The 23,464-nt window shown below is 32.6% G+C and overlaps 1 long non-coding RNA gene across 1 annotated transcript in view; it reads left to right on the top strand.

The window, feature by feature from the left end:
- The first annotated feature begins 267 nt into the window (after positions 1-267).
- LOC145683478 (uncharacterized) overlaps positions 268-23,464 on the top strand; it is a 30,980-nt gene continuing 7,783 nt past the window's right edge. The window contains exons 1-4 of the long non-coding RNA XR_014131118.1: positions 268-399; positions 12,829-12,910; positions 17,918-17,979; positions 19,029-19,134. This is a non-coding gene — a long non-coding RNA (uncharacterized LOC145683478). The remainder of the gene's footprint in view (positions 400-12,828; positions 12,911-17,917; positions 17,980-19,028; positions 19,135-23,464) is intronic.

Raw genomic sequence — 23,464 nt, forward strand, 5'->3', positions numbered from 1 at the left:
ACTGTATTTAAGAAAGCAATTTAGTGTGTGCAAGATATAACATGTTATGTGTATAGCTTATGAAAGTCTAATTAGTACAATATTTTCTAATTGAATGAACTAACATCGAATTATGCTACATTTTATAATGCAACTTTGAGTTTTAGGTTATATCTTTTAAGCTTCATTTTTAAATACTAAAAAAATTCATTCCAAGCAATACAATTTTGTTTCTGATCGATATAATATAAAATCCACATTAATCACATCATAATTTCAGTTCTGAATTTGTTAGCATTTTCAAAGTATTATGATGAATTAGATGAAGCAATTTTATTACTGCATCTAAGCACTAAAATGTCCAGTAAGCATAAGACCTTCCTGGTACTTGTGTTATTTACTTTATCTCTAATTGGACAGGTAATAAATTATTTAATCTAAATTATTTAATCTTAATATTACATAATTATATTTAAATAATATACTTACAATTTTCAAATTGAGAACACTATAGTACAAAAGAGTCCCATATTATCTTATTGTACTTGACATAAAAGAATTGTAAAGATAATTAAATAACGAACAAATTTCGTTATTTCTTTTTTGGGCTTGACAGTAGAACACTACTTAAACTGTATGTGTAAAAATGAGTATATAATTTATAAAATATTTTTTCTTAATTGTGTAATCTAAGTAATCACTCCTTACGTAGAACAAAGTAGTGGCGGCCTACATTGTTGAAACAAGAAAATTGAAAACTTATTATTTTGTTAGGTTTATAATGTTGGTTGCAAGCAATATCATGGTCAAGTGTGTTAACGCTTAACATACCACATTTCTACTTTGAAAAAGCTAAATTCCATACACAGTAACATTTTTCATTTACGAAGGTGTTAATTCTTTAGCTTGAGGTTTTTTTAAAACATGGTTTTAATTCAGAGATCAAATTCTAATGCGTAACTAAGCATTCCAGTAATAACCTGAAAAGAGTTTGGTTCCTGGCACTTTGAAGACACAATACTTCCATATAAGCTCACTTTTATTGTTATTTACCATTTTACATTATTTTGCTAATTCAACAAGAATCTGATCCTGAAAGTTTCTTCTAACTATATGATGTAGAAATTGCCTTGTAGAGATTTCTAGTAAATAAATAAAATATTTTATGATATTATACCTACTTACTACATTTGAACAAAATGGTATTTACTGTACTTTAATAAATATTGAAAGTTATATTATGAACCTAATAACATGTACTAGGGTATCTTGTTAACATGTTTAAATGTATTAATATACATAAGGATAAAAAGGAATTAAGGTGATAATAAATCACCAACGCAAATACAATACTTTATTGCTAGCTACACTAAAATATCAATGATGTACTCCAATTTAATTGAATAAGCTGCAAATAACTTCACTTTACTTACTAACGAATACAGAAGAATAGTTTCAAGGTTATAAGAACAAAGTTCTGAATTACGTCTTCTTAAGTACTTGTCGTGATCAGAGACTTATTTCTACTAAATACCTTGTATAGTTGTCTTCGATTATTCATTGTTAGAACTGTGGTGTGTATTCGTTGATCTAAAGAATTTTATTTGTGAATTGTCTGTTAGAAACTTAAAAGTTCTATTTAATGTTAATATAATCATGATTCAAATAGTTGCAGTTTCAAATGTATAGTAAATAGATATAAATATCTCCGGCTTTCTAGGAAATTGCTAAACTTTGAAATGACAACTATGTATAATGCAGGATGAAAGCTTCACCCAGTCCAGTTCCGTGTAAGTGAAGGGAGTTTTCGGGCTTGTTAGCATTTATTATGTGTTCCGAATTTTGACCCTCGCTAGGATTCCATAGTGGTAATGATTCGAAAATGAATTATTAGCAAATTCACATGAATCGAGTTCTAATTCTGAAAACGCGTGATATATATATAACATCCTTATACACAGTTGAATATAGTAGAACAGATAGTGCCCACTTGCACAGTAGCAATCGAATGGCTAAGCCATCCTCTTCAAGCACCGTCGTAGGTACATAATTCACCACTTTCCGCCAGAGGCGCTAAAAAAATTATACATCTTTATTTCGGGTTGCATACTCCTCAGGCAAAACACTCCAAGATTTTTTTTTTAAGTGTGGATAAAATATCCGCACGTAACACACATCGCCCACTCAGCGATAAAAAGTTGGCACAACTTTTTATAACATGTAATTACCTTTTTTTAAAATTATGAATAGAATTTAATTTATCGTTACTCCTTGTCAGTCGCTGTTAGTAATTTACCACCTCTATCTACATCTATTTATTTCTAACTAACTCATTCACTCCAACTAAACAAAACCAAACTAAAGAAAAAAATCCCCCTAAATACAAACGCTCTTTCACTCATTACTATAGTCACAAACACTAACGTTAGTTAAAGAAACGTCGTCAGTCGTTATCCTATTCATAAAATACACAAATTTCAAAATATGACATTTTCTCAGGTTTAATATCAATATCCATTTTAATTATATATATATATATATATATATATATATATATATATATATATATATATATATATATATATATATATATATATTATCAGAGGTGAGTTCATCTAATTGTATTAATTTAATATTACTCTCTATAATTCATAATAATAACAATAAAATATTACAATTTTATCTTAGTACTCATCTTACATCCATTCTTGCTCGCTACATGAATTGGGCATCTTGATATATCTTCCATAAAATTTTCCGAGAATTACCATTACATTGGACAACTAACAAAACCATGACAATTATACAACACATCCAGATCTGGAAAACCTTGTAATTCCGGATGTTCCTCCAAGACTTCCGGGTCCACTCTCAATTGACATGGATTCTCGATAGACTGCTTATTGAAACTGGTATTGGAAAAACCATTGGTCTCCACTGAGCTGGCAACACTGGACTGTCCCCTGGTCGGTTCCTGAGTAAATTCCCTAACGTGTGACTCCCGACCAACGTTTGGAGGTAACTCACTCGAAGATTCTTTCCTCAAAAATAATTTTGTTGAAATTTGGGATGGTTCTCTGCAAAACAAATCAACAGCACAAGTATCTTCACGTAAATCAGGTGGGGGTCCCTTAATGAGAAGTTCAAAGAAACCACAGAGTTCTCTAAAGGAAGGATTAACTTGTTGGTCACTAAATCTATCTTTGCCTTTAACTGCTTAAGTTCATTAATTCCCATAATAAAAACTGGTTCAAGATTTTCCACCATAAAAAAAAAACTTTAATCGATACACTCGATTCTTTAATTTAAGGGGAATCCTCACACATTGTTCTAAAGTTAACTTCTGTTTATCTATCCCTACTCTTGTAAACTTTTCATTAAACACTTGCACAGGATATTTTAAATTTTGATTCCACCTATCAAAGTTTTGTTTATCAATAAGCGAAGCTGAAGAACACGTGTCTAGTCCCCCTCGCCTACGAGTTCCTAGCACAAAAACATCGACAAAAACTGCAATTAGTTTTCTTGAAGTATTATTTTCTGTTGTTCCATCCTTTCTTTTAATATTCACTGTATTTCTATCAACAATGTTTGAGGGTATTGTTCCTCCCTCTCCATGAACTTGTCTCAAAATACTAAAGTTCTTAATACTTTTATTATTAGCAGGTGACGAACTAAAAATGTTTAAGTTCGCATTTTCTACACCATTCCGAGACACTGAAACTCGATTCCCTTTAAAATTACCACTATGCATTAAATTACTCACTGGTCTAGATGCATAATGCTTTGTTTTTATGTTGTTAATTTGAGAAACTTCACTATAAACACCATCACTCACATTAGGGTGTCCATGTTCAATATTATCTACCGGGATTCGAAGTTTGGACCTCTCCATAGGAAGCGTATACTGCTGCCGATCACTCTTAGCTGCAAAGCGTCTCTTATTCCTCCTATCACTATTCATAAACTGATTATTGAAAGAATTTGAAACACCCGCACCATTAGAAGATTGAACACCGGACCCAAGTTCCTGATTCAGAGCCCCTGACCGGTCACTATTCCCTGCAAAGCGTCTTTCCATTTTCATCCCCATGTTCACTTTCAACAACTTTTTATTCAGCAAATATTGTTTATTAGCAGGACAATTGGCTACTCGGTGCAGTCCACCACAAAAATAACAGGAAACCTGTTTACGCTCTTCACCTCCTCTACCTGAAACCTTGGTTAATGCACTGTATACCTCCAAATTCCTTTGATGTAAGTCATATTGATTTAATTCACTCAACAACTCATCGAATGACGTTGGGTAACGATACTTATATATGTCATGTTTTAAGTGGGGATTCATTCCTTCCATAATGATTTGTATAACTTCTTTACTATTCCCATAATTTAGGGATCCATAGCAAACAATATACGAGTCTATTATTTTGTTTACATAATCTAATAAATTCTCTTCGGGTTTTTGCATAACCTTAATATATCTATTTATGATGGCTCGCTTACCTAATGGTGTAAGGTATTTTTGAAACAAATGACTTGTAATTTGTGACCATTCGGTAGTCTTTTCATATAAGGAAATTAATTCCTGATTTAATCTACCTTGCGCTTTTCCTAATGCAGCAATCAGAACGGTTTCTACAGGAAATAATTTCAATTTAATAATACCATAGACTACACTCATAAATTGAAAAAGTTTTACATCATCTGATCCATCTACTACAGGAATTCTACGTACGTGTTCATTAAACAAATTACAAGAAGCATTAACCGTTAATTTCTCCATATTAAAATTAAAAGGCACAAAACTATTCAGTAAACGTACGTTCTGAGGTTCATTGCGCATAATTTCAACTTTATTTTTATCGCAAAATGGATTTGTGCTTTTCTTTTCTTTCGCAATCATCTCTTCAGCTGATTGATCAAGGTCAATAAACGGATTCAGGGAGCTACGACTACTTGTTGTAGACACACACAAAGGTTCCAACTCGTCCCTCAACATTCCGCTGCTATCAGCAAAGTCAGAACACACACCTGTTGAAGACAGGTCAGTTACATTATCAGCAGTGAACGACGATAAATGTTGCCTACTTGATTCTGCTTCCCCTTCCAAATACGACAAATCCCAACCTTGACCTACATTAGGCGGAATAAATACTCCCCTTTCTCCTCCTACAAACCCATTTAATACTAGCTGACCAGGCCTTCCCGCAGGATTTTCCATATTTATGAATAATGAAGAAATAAAAGTTAATGCTATAATATACAAAAATATTCCCACCAGAAAAATATTTGTGCCTAATAGCGACTGCACACTTACAAGCATTTGTTTCGTACAAGAAATCCGATTTTACCATATAGCCTTCTAACCATCCAAAATTGAAACTTTTTTTTTTTTTGCTACAAAAAGAATGCGGATATATTTAACAACTCCAACAAGAAACTTACAAAGTAACAAACACACAAATGTATATACATGTATTATGTTGTACGTTCCCTTCTATAGTCTCAAGAAAACAGATTTTACTCCAGCACTTTAAACCTATCAAGGATGTAAGGCATGTACCGTAACTAATTTCAACAACTTTTATTATTATTATTATTATTATTATTATTAATATTATTATTATTATTATTATTATTATTATTATTATTGAAGATTCGATTGCTACTGTTTGTAACGTGCCTTAGGTATGGCTCCGTCGTGGGCCACCGGCCGTTAATGACCAGGACAAATATCTATAAAGGGAAACATGCCCTACAATAATAATTGTTAAATGAGGGAAATTATGCGAGATCCTCCTAGTGCAAATGTTAACTATATTTTCTATAATAATTCTCATCTATAGGATTTCTGCGTATTTCAGCTTAGCAAAACAAAAAAACCATGATATAAATAATCATAAAGATGCTATTAGGATATTGAAATAAAAGGTTATATATGTGAATTGAAAAGTTTATAACAATAATTCAATCAAGCAATATCTACTTTCAATGGATTTGAACAAGAATAGTGGTTTCTACATATGTAAATTTATATCCTGATATATATATTTTTATACTGGATAAAACTGTTTTTTACTGTAAGTATATTTAAGGAGTCTAATAGAGTAGCAGCATCTACCCTACCACAATTCCAATCATTAATTTTCTTAAAAAAAAATTATATTCAAAATTGTTTTAATAACACACCGTTCTATAATTCAAATAGATATAAAATATATTTAGTCCCAATTAATGTAATACCTTAAATCAGAGAATATAACAAATTAGTATAACAACTCACCCATTTACAAAAGTGATATCTAATTCTATTCACTCCCGATTTAAGTAATTTGGTGTCACAGTACAGAACTTTTCATCCACACAATATCACCAAACCGAAATAACACTATTCAGAAAATTAGATACCAATACTTTAGAAATATCTGAATATAGATTTCTTTTTCAGGAATAAACGGTAAAATTCACTAATTCTGAAAACGCGTGATATATATATATATAACATCCTTATACACAGTTGAATATAGTAGAACAGATAGTGCCCACTTGCACAGTAGCAATCGAATGGCTAAGCCATCCTCTTCAAGCACCGTCGTAGGTACATAATTCACCACTTTCCGCCAGAGGCGCTAAAAAAATTATACATCTTTATTTCGGGTTGCATACTCCTCAGGCAAAACACTCCAAGATTTTTTTTTTTTTAAGTGTGGATAAAATATCCGCACGTAACACAATGTAGTATAAAGTAAATTGAAAATTACTAACTGACTAACTCTATGGCCTATAGAACCCCGATGTTCAATGGCGCGTTCACAAAAGCTCTCCACTGACTTCTATCCTTAGCTAACTGCATCTAGTTTCTATTTTGTATTTCTATCTCTGCGAGATCCATCTTAATATTTTCCTCCCACCTGCGCCTAGGTCTTCCTTATGGTCGTTTTTCGATTAGTCTTCCAGTCAAGACTTCGAAAGCATTTCTATTTTCTTCCATTCTTGCTACATGACCTGCCCACCTAAGCCTCCTAGATTTGACGACCCTAACAATGTTGGTAAACCGTATAAATAATGTAGTTCCTCGTTATTAAGTTTCCGCCATTTCCCATTCTCGTTCCTGTTGGGTCCAAGTATTCGTCTCAGGATCTTGTTCTCAAATACTTTCAGTGTATGTTCTTTCCTCAGAGTACATGACCACGTTTCGCAACCATACAGAACAAGAATGATTATCGTTTTATACATCTTAAGCTTCAAATTTCTCGACAGAATTCGCGACGACAAGAGATTTTGAACCGAATAGTAACATGAATTCCCTGCTTTTAGTCGACATTTAATTTCTTCGTGAATAGGATTTTCGTCTGTTAATATTGATCCTAAATATTTGAAAGTATCTCCTTTATCAAAAATATTATTTAATATTTTAACGCATCCATAATTTGCCGTATTACGGTCCCGACGCACTTCCATGTATTTAGTTTTCTCTGCATTTACTTCTAAACCCATGTCCCTGCAAGCGTTTAATAAGATCTCTGCATTTATTTCTATTGTTCTCCTATGATCCCCTATTAAATTTACATCAGCATATGCCATAACCTGGTGAATAAAGTTCAACTGTAGGCTCTGGTTGCTATCTTTGATTTTCCTTATAGCGTTATCCAGCACAAAGTTATATAATAATGGCATTTCCTTGTTTCAGGGCATTTTTGACGTGAAAGCTCGTGGACAAACATTTTCCTTCCCGGATTTTAGTTTGGGATTCCTTTAAACATATCTCAATTAATCTAATTACCTTTCTCGGTATTCCAAGTTCTGTATGAACATTGTATAATGTTTCTCTCCTAACCGAGTCGTACACCTTTCTAAAATCAATAAATAGTTGATGTACCGGGGTATTGTATTCTCACTTTTTTCGAGTATTTTGCGAATGGTAAACATTTGGTCGATAGTTGATCGATTTCGTTTAAATCCGCAGTGAAAGTAAATTGAAAATATTTATTTTAAATATACAATGAACTATTACTGGCTAGCCATATTATGGAAACCCAGTTATACTAAAGTCTGAAATGAGAATGGACCAGAGGCCGGACACAAAGACTGTATAATATGTCAAATGTTAAAAAGAAATGAAAATGTTAACACGGGAAAAGATACAATTAGTTCCCATTTCCTCTCTATGATCATACAACAGCTTATGTTATAAGAATTTTCCAAGTACAAGTTTTAATGTAGGAGACTAAAGAAGAAATGAAAGTTGTAAGTGCAAAATATGCAGTGTAATTATCTTAGCTATTAAGAGGATTTCGACGCGGATTAAATACAACTTACAGTACCTAATTTAAAAATATACATTTTGCGTATTTTAGTAGCATATAGATGAAAATGATGTTCATAAAACTCAGCAACTTAAATAAGAAAACTTATGCGCGTGTGTCCTGTGGTTTACAAATATAACTATAGAATATAAATAGATGAGTTACGGGATTAACAGTGCAATCCATTTTGAAGTTTCTCTCTCTCTCTCTCTCTCTCTCTCTCTCTCTCTCTCTATATATATATATATATATATATATATATATATATATATATATATATATATATACAGTAAACCCACGTTAACACGAATTCCAACGGACTGAAAAATCAGGAGTTCGTGTTAAAAGAATTCGTGTTAACCGGGGTCCCAAATTTTATTATTCGAATACATTTTCTCCATACATACACATTACAGTATACAGACTATACATACCACTACAGTATATTATGTATGTCATAGAAAACACTAGAGATGGTATCGAGACGAGACTGAGTAGCCTCGGTCTCGTCTCGGTTTCAAATTCGAGACGAGACCAAGACTATTCTCTGTCTTGATACCATCCAAAAAATTGTATCGAGACGAGACTGAGAGTTTCGGTCTCGTCTCGATTTCGAAAAGCACTTCTCGGTCTCAAATTCGAGTTAAGATCGAGATCGAGACTAGTTTCAGTCTCGGTACCATCCTCTGAAAAGTGAAAACACTACAGTAAGTTTATTATCCCATCTTCGAAGATTAAAAAGAAAAGTTTCCACGCAGAAAATCCAGGTCAAGTTATAAAATTGATAACTCCGCTAGCAGGGTGAGTAGCGCTAGTAACGGAAAGGTATTTATGATTGCTGTCACCAGTTTGGAGTTAAAGGGGAGAGAAGAAGTTTTGTCTCGAGCTGTCGCCAGCTCGTCTACCAAGCACCTGCATGTTCAGCGCTTGACGGAAAACAGAATAAACACCTCATAAGAGAGGAAAGATACCTGTTTCTGGTTTTTCTCTTATTTACAAGGCAATTTTCGTCTGTATAAATAGTGTATGCCAAAAACTGATCTGGAGTGAAATCTGAAATAAGAAAAATGATCTAAAAAAAGGATTGAAAGTTCGTGTTAAATGAAAACCTTTACTGATTCGAGGGACTAAAAATTAGTTCGTAATTCGTGCTAACCGAAATTCGTGTTAACCGATAAAACTTCCTATAAGATAACGTACAGCGATGCCGGGACCGAAATTTTGTTCGTCCTAACCGAGTGTTCGGCTTAAGCGAGTTCGTGTTAACGAGGTTATACTGTATATATATATATATATATATATATATATATATATATATATATATATATATATATACGTCAATTACGCAAACACATTTTAAGAGAAATATTGTTTAGTATTTTCTCTTATTAAATTAGATTGATACGCTATGAATGATTATAAGGTTCATAAAATTCATAATTTTATGTTGAACAAGGCAATGTATATGTTGTACTTTATATAACAGAAATTATCATACTGAACAGGAGATGATTTTACCTATTTTGAGTGTACATGGTAAACCCCAAATATTTGAATCATTGTTATCTTAACACAAAATAAAACTTTAACGTTTCTAATAGACGATTCAGAAATAACCATTTTCGAGACAAACCAATATATACGTTAAAGTTGATGAAGTAATGAATAATCGAAAGTATTTGCTATCAATAAGGCTCTCACCACAACAAGTACTGAAGAAGATGCAATTCACAACTTCGTCTTTATACCCCTGAATCTATTCTTCTCTATCTGTTAGTAAATAGAATACATTTGCAATATATTCTTAGAAGGTTCAAGGTACAGTATTTTAGTGATTGTAAAGTTTTATTTTGATGTACGTCATTGATATTTTAACATAGCTGACAATAAAATATTTTATTTTGTTTAAATTTGGGGATTTAATATTGCCTTAACTCCTTATATATATATATATATATATATATATATATATATATATATATATATATATATATATATATATATATATATATATATATATAGGGTGTTTAATAAGTAATGGTCATAAATTAAACCGTAGATAGTACATGCCAAAACTAACAAAAAAGTCTTAGTAAACATGTGTCTGCAAACGCTTCGTAACGGAGATAGGGGCTGTCGAAAGTGTGGGAAAATGAAGTTTAGAGAGGAATATCTCAAAAAGTATGAATCGGACAGAGGGCGGTCCAATGAATGACTATCGAAGTCAGACATGCGCTATGCAGAAATGCATGGTTGATAACTCTTCAATGCGCGCGCAAGGGATTCCCCAAAAAACGGAGGGATTCCCGGAAAATTGTCTAAGGAAAGGGGGCTCGAGATGAACATCGAGGGCGAGTCTATCCGCCAGTAATTCATACTTCGTGGTACCAGGTCGAAAGCTCGAAAAGATACAAAATGGCGGACTATGTTTACGTGCCGTTTGTGGTTGCATAACCAACAGGAAATGAGAGAGGCAATCGAAGAAAGGTGGTGGTGCATGTTCTAAACTACTTCAGAGCACATTCCTAAGACGAATGCAGATGTACAGAGTAGTCCTTTACTGTACCAATACCAAGGTAAAACAAACGATGCGCGAAAATGAATGGAATGGCCGAAAGGAACACTGGTAGAACATGCAAGCCAGCTGGAAATACTGAATCGGGGTTGCAACAGACGTTGAGCTCACATTGGGTGCATGATGTTACGGGTTCAAATCCGCTGAAGTGCCCACTGAATGCAGTGGTTCTGATCTCAGATTTTCGAGAAAGGGTGGAACAATGGTGCGGACATATTCAACAGGATGCCGACATGTTATCACGAGTACGTGGATCTTTGCGAAAACGAGTACGAGCATGCATTCGCATGAATGGACGCCACTTCTAAGATTTACTTTAATGATAGAGGTACGTTAATTTCTCATGCATCTCTTCTGTGGTTACACATCTGGGTATTTACTGTTTACCTTATGATTAGTGCTGTACACATTACCAACATGACGATTTCTGTTTGTTGATATGGAGAAACACTACATGTCCATCATTTTTTGCTTGTTGTAATACATTTACGCGTTCAACATGCGGAATGTTTCAGATTCGCCTCCCACATACTCGAATGTTGTCATGCTTTTCCCATTGCAATCCAGTTTGCGGATATTCGTTACGTTAACTGCTTAGCACATAATGCTTCATCAGTGCCTTGCATACCGTTTGATTTACCTAAGTGCTGCCACACTTGTACGTATGCATTAGTTGTCGGAATTCTTCCTGGAGCAATTTTGAACGTATATCACCACACTTCGATTACCTCTGTCATTTCCTGCTGGTTATGCAACCACACACGGCACGTAAACATTGTCCGCCATTTTGTATCTTTTCGAGCTTTCGACCTGGTACCACGACGTATGAATTACTGGTGGATAGACTCGCCCTCGATGTTCATCTCAAGCCCCCTTTCCTTAGACAATTTTCCGGGATTCCTTCCGTTTCTTTGGCGAATCCCTTGCGCGAGCATTGCAGTTATCAACCATGCATTTCTGCATAGCGCATGTCTGACTTCGATAGTCATTCATTGGACCACCCTCTGTCCGATTCATACTTTTTGAGATATTCGTCTCTAAACTTCATTTTCCCAAAAACTTTTGACAGCCCCTATCTCCGTTACGAAGCGTTTGCGGACACATGTTTACTAAGACTTTTTTGTTAGTTTTGGCATGTACTATCTACGGTTTAATTTATGACCATTACTTATTAAACACCCTGTATATATATGTGTGTGTGTGTTAATAAGATTTTAATATTTTTAAAATGCTCTTGTAAGTGTTAATCGTTTCACAATATAACATTCAATATTCTGTTAAAATATACTAACATTATTTTCTTAAAATGTAATCCATTAAAGTAACTAAGCATATGTTTAAATGCTTGAATTATTTACTAAAAGTCTCTATAAGGGAATATTCACATCATATAGTTAGGAAAACCTTCATTCTTAGATTCGGTTTGTGGTTTCAAGGCAATGTAAAATGTAAAGTAACAATGAAAGTTGTTTCATCTGAAAGTATTGTTTATATGGAAGTTGAATGGAAGTTACTGCTATTAACTTACAAAATCTCATACACGTGAGAGAGAAATATGTTAGTTATTGTAACAAAAGAAATATAAAGAATAATGATACAGTTGTAGAATGTTGTTCAGTTTTTAATCGTATCTTGTTATGTACATTATTGTATTCAGAACATTATCTACATCTTGGTATATTTTAACTTTATTTTTTCTTAAATTTTCATGTTATGACTTTTTATGTGCTAATGAGTTTTGAAGAAATTCATTTGAGATTGATGTTAATGGTCTGATAGAAGGAAACAAATGCTGTGTTTTAGTTAATGTAATGACATTAATTACTGAATTTGTTGACCTTTTTATGTATGGCATGGAGAGATATAATTATCTTTTCCTTACTAATTAGCAAAATTATTAGCTTAAATGTGATTGATTCAATTAATAATACACAGTAATATACCTTGTTCTGCTTTTCATTCAAGTTAATTGCAAACGATACAGATGTAAATGAAATTCTACATAGATTATTGGAGAATGTGAGCTTCAGACGTTTTCGTAATAGAAGTAAGTATATACTATATAAAGTAATTTATGACCCTGAATTCATGAGTATAGTCCCACAGTGTATTTCAAAGAAAATCTCTTTTACTTCTAAGGGACTACTACACAATAACTTTTGGATGTAGATGTCACTTTCATGAGAGCAAAATCCTTAATCTTAAAGTTGGTATTGGAGTTGAAAAACACATTTTTTGCTAAACAGAAGTATTTTAGAAAAAGTCCAAGACTAAATTACTTTGTTAGACATACATAAAGGTAAATACTAAATCGTTAATAAAATACTTACAATACTAACTAAATGTTAAATTTGATAATTAGAGCACATACTTCAAATATTGGAGATTGATTTTACGATGTCAGTATACAGTGTGTGAATACAATGAATAAATATGTCAAATGTTTTATTAAAATATTTTTGTTTCTCAAGGTCGAATGTAAATAACGTATACATATTTACTTTTTCCATTGAGTTTATATACACAAACAGATTAGTGCCGTAATTTTGTTGTTTATAAGGATTGAACTTGTAAATCGACCGCAAAAGTAGAGATAAATTAATATCATGCTATTTCATTTGCCTTTAGAAGAAAAAAACACTTATTATTACTCTTACTTTCAGTTGGAGTGTGCTTACTATTCGTACAATTTAAAGATGCACTAAATTAATGCATATGAAACACAGCAACAACTAAAGCATCACATCTTAATTTTACAGAATAATTCTTATCATTATCACACTTATGCTGCTATAATTGGCAGATCAGGCTTTGCAAACAGAGAAACTTCAAAGATAACCACTCCACTTCTAATATGTTCATTTGATCATAATATTTGTAGTTTATGCAACTCTCTCAAAATAATTTATTCTCTCTTTTCAACGTATCGTATCTGTGTCTCATAGAAAGTTTTCTTACCATACAATGAGCTTTTCAGTTTTCTTCTTTATGTAAATTTTCTTCTGGTATGGAATTTCAAAGCCTCTTTTTCTTAGACTTCTGTTTCGTTCACCAACATTTCCCGGCTCATTTCTTTACACCATCTTGTACATCCCTGATTGCTATTGTTAATAGAACACTAAAAGTACTTAATAGTCAAGCACGTAATGTGTTATATCACTCTGTGTTTATCTTTGCATGTGTTGAACGATTCACGATTAATGAAGGTATTACTTAAAAATATAAGAAAATTTATGATAATAACATTATGATAAAACGGTTCTGACACAGATGATACTTTTGAAACACGATTGATAGGGTAAATTCTGAACGCAAGTTTAATCGAATATTGACCCTATTAAGAGGTAAAACTAAACACACTCTTACGAAACACTAAATGACGAAAGCAAAAGCAAAAATGCGATTATGATTGTGACTGATGTACTTTCGTCTCAAAGCTTGTCTCAATGCCGCTATTGCTGGTTATGTTTACGTATTGCTATAATACATCGAAAGTTCTCCGAAGTCCATTTATTAAGATATTGACCAAGTCGATGACGGTTTCCTAGATTGATATCAAGGAGATATTTAGACCGCTCAGCTGAAAGTATTGCTATGTGACGTAATTTTCCTATTATCTTTTGTAAATTATACGAATATAGGAATCAGCAAACATTAATATATTATTGAAAAAAGTGACAACTAGAAGCAAGGCGAATATTGCAATGGTAGTCAATGGTCTTTCAAAGAATACAACTCTGAATTCACTACCGTGTGTACAAAAATGTCATTAGTTTATTCCATTCGTATGTATACTTAGTAAAGGGTTCAGAATAGTATCTTTATAAAGTGTTGCTCTGTTTAAAAGTATGGTTTTAAGTCTATCAGAGAAGCACAAGTAAATAATGATCAATTAAAGTTTATGAAAATGCTATTGTAAATTTAAAACTACAGTCACAAACAATATTAATTATCGGTTCGAACCATCATTTTCTACACCTTCACCCTATACCTAATATCGTTTCTGACTGTACAGTTTGATTAGTTTACTTGTTCTTGCGTATTGAGCTCAGATGTCACTTCTTAACTTTAGTAATCAAGACGAACTAGGAAAGTAAATTATCAGGAAAGTAAACTGCTAGGTTATTCTAAAACTAAACTAACTCACACAAAACACTTATTATCTTAACCAGAAAATAACACTTTAAATAGTGGTTCAACGTTCCCATTATACAAAGATAATATGCAGCATATGTATGTGAAATACTTAGTAGAAGCATATTTTTGTGACTCGCGAATATGTAACTTTTCAGTTGGTAGGAAATATAACAAAATATAGGTAGGTTTTCTATGAGTGGAAATGAATGTGCACTATGCCTAATAGTAATATTAACTAGAATTGCGAAATAGATTTACAGAAAGAAAAACCTGAAGAAACATACTACTTGATAATAAAATTCGCTGCTTTAAAATCTCTTTCTAAGTAGTTTCATTCCTGGAGGAACTAATGTGGGAATTTCGAGCATTGAATATTGCTGTATGGAATCCAGGAATGATGTTGTTCGAGCAGTCTATATTACCTAAGGCAGGTAGTCCTTTCCGCCCGAACCCGCACAATCGTGCGAGTAGCTTTTCTATACACAAGTGAGGACTTTTCATTTTTCACGCTCACTACTGCTTCAAAACACGCAAAATTGTGTGGGTCCACTTTCTTAGAACCTACGATGGACCCACTCATTGTTTTAATAAAAATGTTCTATACATGTTTCGTGTAGTGTTGACTATGAGAAACCGGTTTTATTAAAATAGTCTAAGAATTTCTTCTCCCGTAGGAAAAGGGTAGAACAATTTGATCAAGGCAAATATAATATAAAACCAGAGAAAGATTTGCAAGTACTGAGAAGCTGAAAATATCACATAATTCAATCGCGCAGTGAGTGTGATCTGTCATCGCACTGGTTAATTCAGAAAAATAAAGCACCAACAGGAAAAGACATAGATGTTTGAACAAATTTGAAATTACAGTGTAAATGATTCTTAGAAAGGATTTACATCTTCAAGCAAATATAATGTACGTTTCCACTCTCAATGAAAATCTACCTATCACATGTTTTACCCTAAAATATACATGGTGTTATTTATCTAGAGAGAAAGCAAATATTGATTTATACTAGAGTACGCTTAGTAATTCATGGCAGTTATCACCACTCTATGGATGTGAAGAATGTGGAACATTATATTTAGACATGCAGCACCAATAATTCCAAAATAACCCCAACGAATTAATTATTGTGGCATATTTCTACTATAATGATAAGATTTATCTGCTCAAAATCACACATGGTGGATTTTACAATTAACAGAATGAATTTGAACCATTGTTTCACTCAAGATATCTACTATTTCTACTCATTAACATAAAATGTTAACTCATACGGCTCATACATGAACTCAAATGAATCAAATATTAGGAATATATCATATTCACAAGTCCTTGATTGACATCTCAAGACGCTGAACCAAGCACATTTTCTGTTTCTATATTAGCACAAAGAAATCCCAAACGTTCTATCACTGTGCTATTTTCTCAAGAAATGCTTGAAATAAATAAGACAATCTTGATAAGATCATAGTGCAATGACGTTTCTTCAGAGATGTCTGACAGAAATGATACAACCTTCATAAGATCACTTTGAGATTATCCACCTTCGACAAAGGGGTAATATTAGCCGTCCTATCTTTAGAATGTATTCGCTTTGGAAATACGGACTTAATATGGTGGATGGTTCATGATCTCTTTTGCACATTTTTTCTTCACCCTATTATCTTTAACACTTATTGTATATCGCGTGCTTTTATCGAAAATATAATATTGTTAATAAATTATAGAAGGTTTTCAATCAAAATATTAACAAATTTGAGCGGATTTACGCCTGTCTCATGAAGAGTGAGATTTAAAATATGAATTGCATAACATGGAGTTGCTGCGAATAAAAGGCACATCTAGATTCATTTTCAGACTTAAAATACTAAAAATTTTACTTCCTGGTTGACTGAAATATTTCCTGTCTACAATGACACTATTTTGCCATTGATAAGACAACACTTGAGTTCTGTATCGAATGAATACTGAAGTCTGCCCTGAGAAGAATTCCTCAACCAGAAGTGACACCACCCAGCAATCAGGAAAAGTACTTTCTTGCGGCATAGGCACTCTAAAGAACAAGTAGTCGAAGGATAACTTCACAAGAGTAGAACAAATGAGGAAGTATTTCATATTGTAATGCATTAATTTTACACTTACCTTTGACTGATAAGCAAGCATTACTTTTAATCACAACAAGAACAACATTATGTTATCTACTAAAAGATGCCGGGGAAGAGGATTGAGCTACATTTCATGGAATTCAGAAATATAGGGTACAAGTACATTGCAGTAACAGTTTTGGTTCGATCGTGAAAGGCATACCATCATATTTACATAATGTTTTAATTTAGCCCACACAACATTTTTTTGTGGTGCAATATGGTTCGGAGCCTGCCCAGACATTGATCAGTACTCAGCTTATTGTCATTAGCGTTATCACTGTCGCAAATGAGATAAAATTACTAAAAGTGGAGACTCTATGCAGTTAATCTTTCAAATTGTTTCATAAAATCAGTGGTCTCCTGGCTCCAGGTAGCGATTCTTGTTGCTCTTGTAAACTCTAAATGGTCTTCTAACATCCTAAGTACTCGTATCTCTCAATTGCCATTGATATAATTCGTGCGTAATTCGTTTTCAATGCTTTTTCCCGAGAGTTTGTTTCCAGTGTGCTTTGGAGAAACTCTTGCAAACGTGATGTTGATCGAAGATCATACTCTCATCTTGCAGTTCGACCACGAAACATAATTAGATAAACCAACTGAGTATGGAGATCTCACTTTCATTTCTATCTTAAATGCATGCACTTTTAACATTGTCGCTGTTTCTTTGTTGCTTGCTTTAGAGCAAAATTCAGTGTGAACTCTAAAATAAAAATCACACGTAAATTCTATTGTTTACAGATATTGTATTGTATTGTATTGTTTACAGATATGTGTGATTGTAACCCCTACCGTCCCATTACAGCAGAGTGTAAACCTAAGTGTCAGTGGGTAAGTATATGTATCTACATATTTTGTTTTTCATTGTATTTCTAAATGAATGTATGTTTCAATTTAGTGATATTTCACAGTAGATTCCATTGTACAGTATTATTTAAATAACTTAGAAAACATTGATGATAGAAATATAGTTTGTATTATCTTTAACATCTTATATATATATGTTTCATGAAATTCTATAGAATCATATAATTTTAGTTTCTTAGGAAGTCCGAAATTTTACATATTATGAACTACGTCAGAAATAATGAAGCTAAAAGAAACTGCCGATACATTTATAGTTAATGCCTAATTCTCAACAACAGGAATACTACTAAGTTACTTTAAAGTAATTATGTTTACACTAGAATTATAAGTCAATAATATTTTAATAGTCACGCAGCAGATGCATTATTAAAATGTCATATGCATTAAATTATTTCCTACCGCAGTGTAGAAATAAATCATGATTTTTATATGTTCTTATCGTAATTATTAGATTTTAATCTTTGTGTGATCAAAACATTGAGGAAGACTGTACTGGAAATTCCGTACTACTATGTATTACTAAACATTAGGTTAAGAAGTCGAAATGTTAAGATATTAAATATTATGCGAAACTGATAAACATTAAAGACGATTTTAATTATAATTTTAAAAAAACATTAAATGTTTACAAATCTATGATTACAAATTCTATATTTTCTATATTAGTAGTTTCATTACTCTTTTATTAAAACCTTAAGTTAAAAAACTACTATTTAACACAATAAATAATTAACAAAGTTTAAAATTAATGTTCTAATTAAAGTAGAAACAGCTTGTCAAGTTCCTTCCCAGGTGCTAAATTTTGAAAATCAATTCCTTGGCACTTTAAGTGCTAACATCCATTATTTAAAATTATATTCTGGTTGACAAATTGTAAATATTTAAATGTCAAGTTGAGCTCATTCATGTTGGATAAATATTCTCCTTGTACACCAAGTCCATCACAAAATTATGGATAGGACATATGTATGGTAAATCAACTTTTCTTATTTCTTTTTCTCTACGTTTTTTAGAAATACCTATATGCTCACTCAGCTTCTAATGCAAAAAGTGATGATCAACCGCAATAACTGAAAGATCGCTGAAAGATCAAACCATCTCGTTGCCTAAGCTTATGAGGTAGGTGTTAATCCTGGTGCTGAGAAAATCTATCTTCGGTCAGTAATAGTATGTGTTTCCCTTAAGTATATGTAAATGCAATACTAATTTGCTATCATGTGTCATTGATGGAGGGTAATCTGTACAGTCGTGGTCACTGAATCAGGATCATTCACCTCAGAACTTTTCAATCATAAATAACAAGTCCGTTATGCATCTAGCGATGGTATTTCTTGTGAGCAACTTGATGGTCTTCCGTAGTAAATTAGCACACAATAGATGGCTTTTATGTTTACATGTAATGCAACGCAATTTATTGAAATACGTGAAGGGAGTAATGTTTTTAGTTGTTCGTTAACAATTTCTTTAGCGGCATAGTTTTCTCCTGTCCACCGTATTCAACACCTTTTTGAACTGTTGATAGGTATGCATGAAGAATTTTGGTTTAATGTAGAGGTGTGTGAAGCAAATCGGAAATTTTGAAAAATTAAGAGAAACAGAAAAGGCAAGGGTGACAAATAACTATTTCTTACTCAATCATTCATTTTAGTTATTATCCAGGAATTCCTGCCACTACTTTTTCATTACCTTCAATAATACATAATATTCAAGGATATTAACTTACTTTTACTGTGTCTATACCTTACAAGATTTCAACAAAATTTCAGCAAGCAATTTTTAATAGTTTGATTGCGTGGCCAAGAACTAATTTATTTTTGGGCAATCATTATACTACCTGTTCCTTTTGTTTTATTGCTTACATGTCCTATATAAACTTCTCATCCAAAGCTTAAAAGTAGAAATAGAATTAAGAATAATAAAATACTAGCATCTAACTAGATGATAGTGGAGAAGGAGAAAATGTTAAAATAATTTTGTGTCAACAACTTCACTCATGACGAACCAATCCGGATCCTTCCTGTGAGTGACTGTATTAAGGCAAAAATGTAATTAATAAATGAAGATATTAAATAAATAAAAATAATGTAACCCTAGACCCGACTGGCAAGGAAGTATAACAGATGAAATAGATTAAAGATTCAGAAAAAAAGAAACATTTACCTTGAACTTCCCACACTTCAATTGTTTTGACTATGTGCTATCGTATTTGTGTATTATAAGTACTCCATCTACTTGCACGCAGGAGATTTTATTGTATATGAATATTTTTATTAAGCATAACTCATCAACTAACATTCTGAAGAATCAGTAAAGTAACTACATTTTTTGGAAGTTGTAATTTTGTTATTCTGGAAAAGTTTATACTAAACATTTTCTTTCACATGAAGAAATAAAGAATAAGATGCATAAACATAATTAGATTTGCTTCTAACAGATTATACCATTTACGTATGGCCCTGTGTAGCGTAGTCACTATCGCTTTTACCGTCGGTGCGACCGGTCCCGGGCTCCATTCTCAGTCGAAAAAGTGTAAAAAGCTCTTTCTGGCTAGCCATTTTGAATGAGAATTTTCCTGGTTTTTTCCTGGCTTTCCTCATCCACATCAGGCAAATGCCGGGCTGGTACCTAACTTATAGGTCCCAGGTCGATTTCTTCATTCCCTTTTCGCGGGTAGTGTGCCGAGGCACATCATCCCTAATACGTGACGGACTAAATGGGTATAGATGCCGACAGCCTAGAAATCTAAGTTCTAAATCTTAGATTATATCATGTATTTAAGGATTTGATAATTTTAGGTAAAAACGATCAAATATGTGGAACATTTCCTTTGCTTTTAATTCAAGTACCGGTATACATTTAGCAGAATGCCAATAATAATTCGTACTGACAAACTAGTAAAATGTTTCCACTCTCTTGCGTTAATATCACATAAAATGTAATGTATTTGATTTACTTAGTTCATAGATCGAACTACAGTTCCAAAATACAGATTACATAAGACAAAAGGAATGACCCATAACACTTGGCACAGCAGCAATCAAAGTAAGTAGAACTAAAAGAAGGAGGATTTTATAGTAAGGAGTATTATTTCGTTCATCAACTATAAACAGAGGGTAAAGATACATAATATATATTTACTTAAAAATTTTCGCTTGCAGTAAGCGTAACATAAAATTTTAAAGCTTCAGACTATTTACAGAGAAGAGCAAAGATATATTTTTCCATCTAACGTTTAAAATAAAACACATTTTTTAAAAATATTTTCAATGCATTTTACTTGTTATATTTTAAAAGATAACCCTAATTGATTATCACTCTCTGACACAAAATCCATATATAATTCTATTAATTCACCACATCAAGATTCACGTGCTAGTTACAAAATCCAAATTTGTAATATCTTGCACCTCAACGAAGCTGAAGAATAACATTGCATATGTTATCTGACACAATGTATACCAGAATCATTTTTATATTTCTAGAACGTAGATACGATAGGATTAGTTCTGTATTATAAAAGCAAACTATTGAAATACGTTGAAGTGTGATTAATATAGGATACTTAACATTTGTAATTTATACATTTAATTACGAAGAATAACTTTGGAGAACACAAAATGTAAATATACTTACTCCAGTAAAAGTACTAGTGCAGAATCTTCTCACGATTTATTAATCAATTGGTATTCGCGAGGAGATTTATAAGAAAAGATAATATTAAATATCACTTTCTTATGTAGTATGGCAGTATTCAGGATGTAACGAGTATTATGGAAAGGAGAAGCAAACTTTGGATGAACTAAGTCATATCAGGGACCACCGAGCTACTTACCCCGACATAATGTTAAAATACTAGTCCCTGGGCTAAAGTCTTAAGAAAGAAATATAAGCATTATTTTTAAGTGATAAAACAGATATATATCAAAATAATTGATTCGAACTGATGGCCTACTTATGAAAATGGATTATAATCTTACATTTGCAGCAGATAAATATCAATTTACTGTGAATCGCAGTTTCATATTTTCACTATCACGGGAGTACGTTGTGTGATTAGTTTCACAGTTACAATTTTGGTTAAGTATTGGTAAGTGCTGCAATTTTCGAAGGAAAATCGAAGGTTGAGGCAAATATTTAAAAATTTAATATTTGTCTGCAGACCTACTACAAACGTAAAGAAGCAACAGATCAGCAGTTTCTACAGGGACATTCTGATCATGTGTAATTGCACTGCATAAAAATTAACCAGAATTTTCTCGTATCAAAACTGATTACTGGTCATGCTTTGTATTGGGAGTAAATATAAAAGGATTTTCTTGATTCTTTATTCTTAGCAAATACTAGCTAAAAATATTCAGTTAAAACTGTCACAGCGAAGAATAAATGATTAACATTTAATAAACTAGTAGTAGAAGTGCAGAATAAATTATGAATATTTGCCCAAATAGTGGTAATCACATGATTATATTCTTTTCACTTTACTTTCTTCTCCTGTGCATATCCTATATACTATGCAGCTATCATCACTGTATTCTCAAGATATTTCCATTTTTGCGGAGAGCAACAATATCACAATTTCCCTGCCTACGCACCACATTGTCTAGACGGATTACGTCACACCTTCTTCCTCTTGTGAACAGTTGATCGTTTCTGATTGGCTATTGTTGTCCTCTCAGCATTTTACATTCCTAGTCGTCTATACTTGACTGAATCAGTTTATAACAGTTTATCAAATCTGAAGAATGGAAAAATGAATATATAATTGGTAAATATTATATGATTTAAAATTCCAAACAATTGTTTATTTATTCAATTACATTTTACTTCATCGTATTCTCACGCCATCCCCCATTTAGTTAGTGATACCTGCTCTCGCTCAGTGGCAGTAGCAAAAAGACTGGATAGAACGGAACATCAGTCTTGTACCGGGAATGATAGTGACTTAAGTTGCAAGCAACTCACGCAATTTTCAAAGAAACTTCGGGACGGTTAAAATGAACTGTCCAAGTTTTTCATTATACCAAAATGGCTAAATCTCTAAATGATTCTTACATGAGGAAAATGATCCTCTAAAATCTTCGTGAATGCCAAAATTCTGGAAAATCTCAAACATAAATGCACAAAAAATATAGCACACGTCGATCTACACTTCAATTTACAGTAAAAACATTTCTAAATAAATCTTCATCTATCATTACCGAGAAAAGAAGTAACTGTGGTAGTAAGCTGAATTTATTCTCTTAAGAAACAGCTTACAAGAGAAAAGAAATACATTCAACGAAACATATGCCGGGTTTCCTCCTGAGTATCCTTGTAAAAATAGCATCCTAGGAAATATATCGTATAAGGAATCTCTGAAATGTCATACCGAAAAAGTACCGAGAATTTCCGGGAGCCTTTTCTTATGCTGGTGTGTGTTTAAGAAAATATCGTATATCACAGTGGTTTC

Source organism: Thermobia domestica, chromosome 4, assembly GCF_964235325.1.
Source record: "Thermobia domestica chromosome 4, izTheDome1.hap1.1, whole genome shotgun sequence".
Lineage (NCBI taxonomy): Eukaryota > Metazoa > Arthropoda > Insecta > Zygentoma > Lepismatidae > Thermobia > Thermobia domestica.